We start from the raw sequence: 7,294 nt of genomic DNA, 5'->3' as shown, positions 1-7,294 counted from the left end.
TCATTTGGAGACATATAATGATAGGAAACCACAACAAAAATATTCTCCAAAAGAATATATGTTATCCATCATACTCATTGATATATATTTAATCATCCAAGCAATACAAATGTAATTTACATCAACACATTCATAACTACACAATAATATTCAATGACACATGCTCAAGTGTTTGCTTGGAAACTCGAAGGCAAAAATCACCATCCCAGTTCTCAATCTTTTTCTCTCTCCTTTTATTCATTCATTTCTACATAGTATTGACATTGGTTGAATGGATGTATATAAGTTGACAAGCTCATTGAGTCATTGTGTTAAATAACCGAAACTTCAACCATTGTAACTATCTCATTCCTCTTGAGATCTTTTGTCTTCTTCATAGGACAAACACCTTTTCTTCATCAAGAGTCTTGTATTAATTCATCTTCATTGAACTATTCATTTTCACCTATGAAATGTTTTTTCCATGTGCTAGCTCAAGTTACTAATCCCTATGTCTTTTAGTCTTTAACTATTGCATTATCATTTATATCTCTAGACTAATATCTTCCTAGCAAATTTTCCCTTATAGCGTGACCTTCCAAATGCCACTAAATAGCACTTAACTTTCCTATTGAAAAAATTCCTATTGACCTTCTTTATTTTCTCTCACTTTAATATTCCAACATCATTTGAGGATTTCCATAACCAATACACATACATGATTTGTGGAAAAACGTTCTTTAATGCCCACAATAGATTCTATATCCATTGTCACATTTTGTACAAACTATCATGTTTTATAGTGACTTGTTTTCACACGCATTGTTTCTATAACAAGCACACTTTGTTACTAGTGTTGTTGTACTCCATACTATTCTTAATTCTAGCTATGTACTATTATGAATGAGGCATCTTAAAAGCTATAAGGATTCAATAATTAGAGTCTACTTTGAGGGGAACTTCCTTTTAGAATGCAAACAATGCATTATAAAACATTTGATGATCCTAAGATTATGTTTCTTTTCTATAAAGGAGACAAAGTATAAAATTTTAATTAAAAGTTATAATTAAAGGTTCTAGCCTATGTAACAATATAGTCTATCTAGATTAGGTAATTATATTATTTTTCATCCATCTTGGTGCTTTTAGAGTGGAAAAATTTGAATGGATCAACTGATAGGAACTGTTTCATCTATGGGACCCAGTTTGGAGAGTTAAGGTTTGGAACCTTCTAGGGCTAGTTTGAGGCCTTAAATGAAATTTATATGGATAAAAGTTCCCTAATTGATTGTCCAATCTTGTGACATTTTTATAGCCTTGACTACCTTACCAACAGTGTAAAAATCACATTTGGAGTTCAAATGCAAAAGTTATGCCTTTTGGAAGTTGACCTATCATTATTGGCCACCATAATTGATTAGGATGACATATAAGTGCATACTACTTGAATGAAAAATGCAATAACTATGTAGGAAGTATCAAGAATACTCTAGAAATGTCAAATTTTTGAATCTAGTTAAGAGTTGAAGGAGTCAAAATTGACCCCGGGTTGGCTATTCAGCTACCTTATAACTAACTCAATAGAAGGGAAAGGAGTTCCATTATATTCGAGTTCATTTTTCTCCATGGTAGAGCAAAGAAGATGAGAGTGGATATATATATATATATATATATATATATATATATATATATATATATATATATATATATATATATATATAGAGAGAGAGAGAGAGAGAGAGAGAGAGAGAGAGAGAGAGAGAGAGAGAGAGAGAGAGAGAGAGAGAGAGAGAACATTTGTATTATGTAGCAGCCCACATGCCAGAAGTCTCAAGTAACTCAATAGGGAGTTCCTTCTCCTAGGTATTTACATTATTTCCACTCTAGATAAAAGTGACGAAAGCAACCTCACATTCCAGCTGAGTGTTCTTCCAAAAGGGTTTCCCAAAGCATGTCTTCATTAGCCATGGAAAATGAATCAATTTATGATAGCCCTTACGATTTGGTAGAGGATAGGTTTGAATAGTTTCATTAGCCATGGAAAATGAATCAATTTATGATAGCCCTTACGATTTGGTAGAGGATAGGTTTGAATAGATGTAAGAATAACTCACAGATATAAATCGTAGTGTGAACCTTCTTATGGTGGCCCTAACTAGTAATCTTGGGTTAATTAAATAAGATGCAGGTTCCGACTTAGAGGTTAGATTGGTGGGAAAATAAGGGGATCAAGGAGAACCAGAGAAGGAGTCTAGGAAATCCAAGAAAATAATAGTTGAGATCAAGTGCCATGAACCATTAACACTCTCCCTTCAATATGGGAACAAAGGTGAGCATCAAACTTTATCAAAGTGAGATCAATCATTTGAAATTTAATCATTGGTTATAGCAATTAAAGGTTTATTTTATTTTTCACCAAATAGATGAGGAGCAAAAAAAATCATTTTCTTGTTTGAAATTAGAGGGTCATTTTCCGACTTAGTTGGAAAGGCATGCTTAAACCCTTAGGAATGAGGTAAATCATTTAGTAAATAAGTGGGAAAATTTTTGAACTCTTATAAATTCCTAATTCTACCGTCACGTGTGTTGAGGAACAATAGATTTGGTGGCATTGTTCTAAGTAGATACTAGGGTAGAGTGCATAGGAGTATACCATGAAATTTAGGAAGATGGAAATAATGTTGGGAATCTTTCCCAAGAACCTAGATATACTCCTCAAGTATTTTAGGGGTCTAGACAACCATGTTCTAAAGAAACTGATGATGTTCAAGCTTAGAATGATGGATGATTCCTATGTGTGGGTGAAATACCTTGAAAACACAATCTTGAATAAAGGGGAATGAAGAGTTTCAAGGGAAACCAAGAGTTCAAAGAAAAAGGGACACTAGGAAGTTTCCAGGGAGAGGAAGAAGAAGTGGAAAGTGGGGAAGGACAAGAAGACAATTGACAGAGAAAACAAGTGTAAGGATGTTTTAGCAACCACTCAAATCATTGCAATATTTATTTCCACACAACGAAGTGTTAGGAATCACATCTAGATCTTAGCCTACAAAATCGAAAGAAGTATGTGAAGAAGAAAATTCTCATAACCAAATATTCTATCAATCTGGTGGAAATCAACTTGGACATGTATGAGAATATGTCCTACACATCAATGTAGAATACAAAATTAATGTTTTTACCACTCAATATCACAAACAAACCTCATAGTAGTGGACATGGTCAACACACTTGGATTATAGGTTTAGGACCCTCCTATCCCATATCCATTAGGATGGATCAACGAGGAGGCAAAAACAAATATAACCAATACTATCAAATTAAATTTTCTATCAGTTATGATTTTATTAATGAAGTAGAATTGGATGTAAGAACACTTTATGTGTGTGCAGTTATACTTGGGAGTCCATATTTGTACATGCAAGATGTAATCGCTATGCATATGAACAACTAATACCACTGTGGCAAGGGTGAAAAATCCTTCATCATCAACATGCTCAAGGGAAAGTCAAACGTTTCATAAGTAGAGAGGTTGCTATATGCATATATGGGAGTGTTCGAAGAGGCTAAAGGTATATCAATCAAGCGGATAGTGGAGCATGTGATCTAATTGTTGTTGGAATCTCCATTTCCAAATTTCAGACTGTATAGGGAATTCATTTTAGAATAAAACATGGTGAAGAAAGAACTACAATAACTAATACAATAGGATGTTATTCAATCAATTATCCCACCATGTGTGTCACCCATCGTATTTTTTGCAAGCAAGTGTGGGACTCGGCAAATGTGCATTGATAATAGGGTATTAAATAAAACTAGGCTCAAGAACAATTACCCCATTTCTAGGACACGTGACCTAACAACCTAGTTGCAAAAAATATAATGCTTTACTAAATGGAATTAAAATTAGGGTATAACTAGGTTTGAGTTAGAGAAGGAGATATTTGGATGAATGCCCTCAAAACTAGACAAGGTTTGTGTGAGTGGTTAGCCATGTTATTTGGTCTATGTAATGCACACTACTACATAAAGGGGGGTTTTAAGACAATATTTGAGACAATTTTTGGGTAAATTGCCTTAACTTGAGCCAAAAAAATACTTTTGTATTGTCTTAAATATTGTCTTTAAGCGGGCATCTCAAAAATTATTGTCTTAAAGATTATTGTCTTAAAAATTATTGTTTAAATATTATTGTCTTAAAAAATTGTCTCTATAAAGACAATATATAACACAAGCATTATTTTCTCTTAGGAGACAATTTCATTTTTGTCTCTCTTGAGACAATTTCATTTTTGTCTCTCTAGAGACAACACTCGGATTAGAGACAATATGTCTTTAATACTAGATATTGTCTCTCTAGAGACACTAAATTTTTTATTTAAAGATCACTTTTGTCTCTATAGAGACAATATAAAACAATGAATCCAGAAATATCTCACCATTGAAATAAATCAATATAAAAAACATTTAATTAAAAATAAACTACAAAAATAGTTGATTAATTCATGTTAGTGCACAGTGGAATCGAACCACCAACCTCCTGCTTGTAAGGCAGGCACTCTTCCATTGAGCTAGCACACTTTAAAGAATTAAATGAAGAGTTATGAAAAAATTTTATTATAATTCTACCCAAACAATGGAAATGTCGACAAAGACAGGCCAAATATTTATATGTCAAGGAGCATTGCTACTTGATACTCACCGACCAGGTCTCACCCAAAATGTCATCTCTTCAGTATGTAGTCAAGAGGCTTGTAAGGTCCCTTAAAACAACAAAGCTGCCAAAAATAAATGCTAGAGTTTCTTTTATTTGCAAAAAAGAGAACATTTGCTACTCATCCAACAAGCCATCCCAAATGTCAAATCTTTTCAGTATCGGTAGTGAGCAGGCTTGTAAGGTCCCTCAACAGGCACATTGATATACTCGGTCTGATCAAGAGAAAACTTTGTTAGCTTTGCACCCAACTTGGGTAAGTGTAGAGCAACCACCTTCTCATCTAGATGCTTAGGCAACACATAGACCTTCTTCTCATACTTCCCTAATTTCTTCTCGTTCTAGAGCTCTAACTGAGCAATGACCTGCAACAAAAAGTAGAGATTATGCACCATCTATGGAACATCCACCTATGTAGCAATGGATCATATGCAACAACATAATCAAGGGATTGGTATGGCTGAGAAATATAGTATGTACAAGCAATGGTTGCAGGGAATTAGAAATATTTACCTGGTTTGTAAGGGAGAAATACGTGACAAAACATGGGTGGCTAGTTTCACAACCCAAGTTCATCAGGCGACCCTCTTCAAGAACAATGATGCCATTGTTGGTGTCATGGAACACCCACCTATCAGTCTGAGGCTTGATGGTAATCAATACCCACCTATCAGTCTAAGGCTTGATGGTAATCTTCTTAACACCTGGGAAAGTTTCAAGGCCTTGCATATCAATCTCGTTGTCAAAGTGACCGATGTTACAAACAATGGCATTGTTCATTTTCCTCATGTGATCTACCATGATGATGCCCTTGTTGCCACTGGTTGTCACAAAGATATCATCCTTGCAAACCACATCCTCAAGGGTGAGAATAGGAAGGCCTACCATAAGCGCTTGCAGGGCACATATAGGATCAATCTTTGTAAAAGTGACCCTAGTGTTGTGGTCACCAACAACCCCCCTCTTTGTTTGATATTAGTAATAACATCAAGCAAAAGGGGACCCTTAACCAAAAAATCCAAAAAATATTTTTGTTTGAAAAAAATCTTTTGTATCAACCCCCTAAGAGCTATATCGCGTCGCAAAGGAAAAAAGAGCGCTTTCCCAAAGCACACAAACACACCAAGGAAGAGCGACGCAAGAACTCATCGCATCGCGTGCATCAAAGGCGCTCAAAAGAGGAGAACCTAAAGAAAGGCCGACGGCCGATATGCGACGTCGCACGTCGCAATGTCGCATGAGCAGCACGAAGTGACAAAGCGAAAACCTTGCGATCTTGCGATATTGCGATATGCGATCTGCGACCATGCAAAGCTGCGATCTGCGACCTATGGTTTGCGACGAATGAGACTGTCAATTGCTGCGACGCCACCTATTTACATCGCAATTTTCAAGACTGCGATGCAAATCGCAGAAATCATTCGTCGCAGGCATTCCTCAGCATGATCTGTGAGCCCAAAATTAGGCGCGCACCTTACGGGAAATTAATGACCGCATGCTTGAGTATCCAGAAATGATTGCATCGCATTTATCGAAGAGTCAAGTCATGATGAATGTCAGAATTACGCATTCATTAGAATTTAATGCTTTCATGTCAATCTTTTCGTCATTTCCCTTCTTCTTTGCGTAAACTGCAAGACATGCTACTGATATAAATCTATATGCAGGAAATATCTAAGGGAAGAGCGCCAATAAGACAACAGAGAGGAGATGCCTCTGCAATTGGATGCTGCATGCAGCAGAACCGCGGATTCTAGAATATCGCCCAACAGGCACTGATGAAAATAGACTGTCCAAGACTCAGAGTCAAAGGCGCACAAAAGCAGCATGTTTACAAAAGATCCTGAAGCTCAGACTTGGTAAAGCAGAGAAAGAAGCGCAAGAGAAGGAAGACGCTCCAGAAAAGCCTGGAACAAAGAACGGAAACAATTCTCGAAACAGGGGATTGTCCATACAGCGCGACTTCTAACTCATTGAGTCATTCGCACGACCGGAAACCGAAATAGCAACAGCAAAATCAGTTCGAGAAGAAACTGGGTTGTACTAAGTGTGCGCACAGCGAATACACCCAGCCAGAGAAAGGTTTTCGAAAATATCTTCTAGCCTGTCAGAAAGAGGTGCCAGCTCTTGTTATTTCTAATTATCAAGCTCGAACAAAAGGAAAGAACAACCAGCCGACTCTTTCAGGGCGAACAGCGCATTGCTTACAGCACTAAAGAACAGATACAGAAACGGTTAGAAATTAGATTTGATTTTTAGAAATAAATTTGATTTTAGTAAAAGAGCGGTCATTTGAAGTCGTTCCGTCAATTTGTGTAATTAAAATTAGCCGGTTAGTAGTATTTAACCCTTCTCGTTGCACTGGAGAAGGGTCCGGAAATTTGTCAAAAAACTTGTCCTCAGAACATGCACTTTTGCACCCTCGGAGGGGGTTTTTGATGAATGGACGGATCAAGATTTATTTATGTTTGCATTTTAATACCTGCTACTGATGTTGCACTTCTGTACTCTTAGTAGGCATTAGAAGTAAGTAGAAATAGATCATTATTGCTTCAGGTCTGTGAGTATAAAGTTAGTCATAAACGGTACTTTTATCTCTTG

At 36.3% G+C, this 7,294-nt stretch overlaps 1 non-coding gene across 1 annotated transcript; it reads right to left on the bottom strand.

Moving 5' to 3' along the window:
* Window positions 1-4,488: 4,488 nt before the first annotated feature.
* On the bottom strand, window positions 4,489-4,560 carry TRNAV-UAC (transfer RNA valine (anticodon UAC)). The gene has a single exon. It is a non-coding gene; the product is annotated as a tRNA-Val (tRNA).
* Between the last annotated feature and the right edge of the window lie 2,734 nt (window positions 4,561-7,294).

The sequence above is a fragment of the Pinus tabuliformis genome, chromosome 6, assembly GCF_031772625.1.
Source record: "Pinus tabuliformis cultivar Carrire ecotype Pingquan chromosome 6, CPIR1, whole genome shotgun sequence".
In the NCBI taxonomy this organism is placed as follows: domain Eukaryota; kingdom Viridiplantae; phylum Streptophyta; class Pinopsida; order Pinales; family Pinaceae; genus Pinus; species Pinus tabuliformis.
This window is presented reverse-complemented; position numbering and strand designations above follow the sequence as displayed.